Raw genomic sequence first — 1061 nt, 5'->3', positions numbered from 1 at the left:
CCCCCGCCCCCGGGCGCCTCCGCGGCAGGCGGCGCTTCGGCGGGTCCGCCAGGAAAGGTGGACGGGGCTGAGCGGGGAAGGGCGCGCGCAGGAGGCCGGCGGCGGGGCCCCGCGCTCCCGCGCACGCCCAAGTTGTTCCTGCGTTTGGACAAAGAGGAGCCCCGCGTCGCTAAAGGCTGGGGAGCCCGCGGAGGCCCCGCGGCTGCGCCGCGAGGATCGAAGAGCAGCGCCCATTCCCTGCGCGCGCTGCAAGCTTAGGCAGGCGCCTCCCAAAAAGGAGTGGGAAGGATGAATGACAAAGATCCCAAATAACATGTGCCATGTGGCTCTGCATTTTTGTACTGCTTGGCAGCTGAGGAACAGTCTTCTACTCAAATCCCTGGTGCTAGCAGGGAGCATGGGGTAAATGCCGGGGCTGCGCGTGGTCCTCTGCCATCTTCTCCAGAAATGCTTTTTGCACCGCAGAAACAGTCGCTGTAGAGACCCACTGAGGCTCCCCTGCCACTCGGGGCAGGCGTCTTTGGTTGTTGCTCCCCAGTGTGCCGGCACCCCATGCAGTGTCCCATCAAGAGGTGCCAGCTCCTAACCTGAAAGGGTTGGGAGCCCCAAAATCCCGTCCCTACCTTCATCCCTTCYGGCCCACCTAGTCCTGGTGAGCTTGTTGCCCTTGGTGCACTCACAGATAGCTCTGGGCAGTTACAGCTCCACTGAGGCTCATACACAGGGGCCTCTAAGCACCTCCCCAAAGCTTGACCTCTTAAGGCAGAGCTTAGAAAACACTGTAAACTCTTGAGCGTGCTGCAGACTGGGAAGTTACGGTGCCAGAAGCCTCAGAGTTCCCTTTCTCCTGGCGCTAGAAACTGTGGCCGCCCCAGGCGCCGGTCAGCGGAGCCGAGCGCGCCTCAGTCGTGTGGCCACAAATTTGGAGAACTTGCCTGAGGCTTAGGCCGTGGGAGGGAGGGAAGGACCGCAGGCTGTGTGCGGGGCGCAGGGCTGCGGGATCTTGGGCTTGTGCCCTGCAGCGGGCAGGGGCCGTTGGGGCGGGCAGCGGCCGCGGGCGC

Source organism: Nothoprocta perdicaria, unplaced genomic scaffold (assembly GCF_003342845.1).
Source record: "Nothoprocta perdicaria isolate Ctin4 unplaced genomic scaffold, notPer1 scaffold_120, whole genome shotgun sequence".
NCBI classification, from domain to species: domain Eukaryota; kingdom Metazoa; phylum Chordata; class Aves; order Tinamiformes; family Tinamidae; genus Nothoprocta; species Nothoprocta perdicaria.
Note: the sequence above shows the minus strand (reverse complement) of the source record.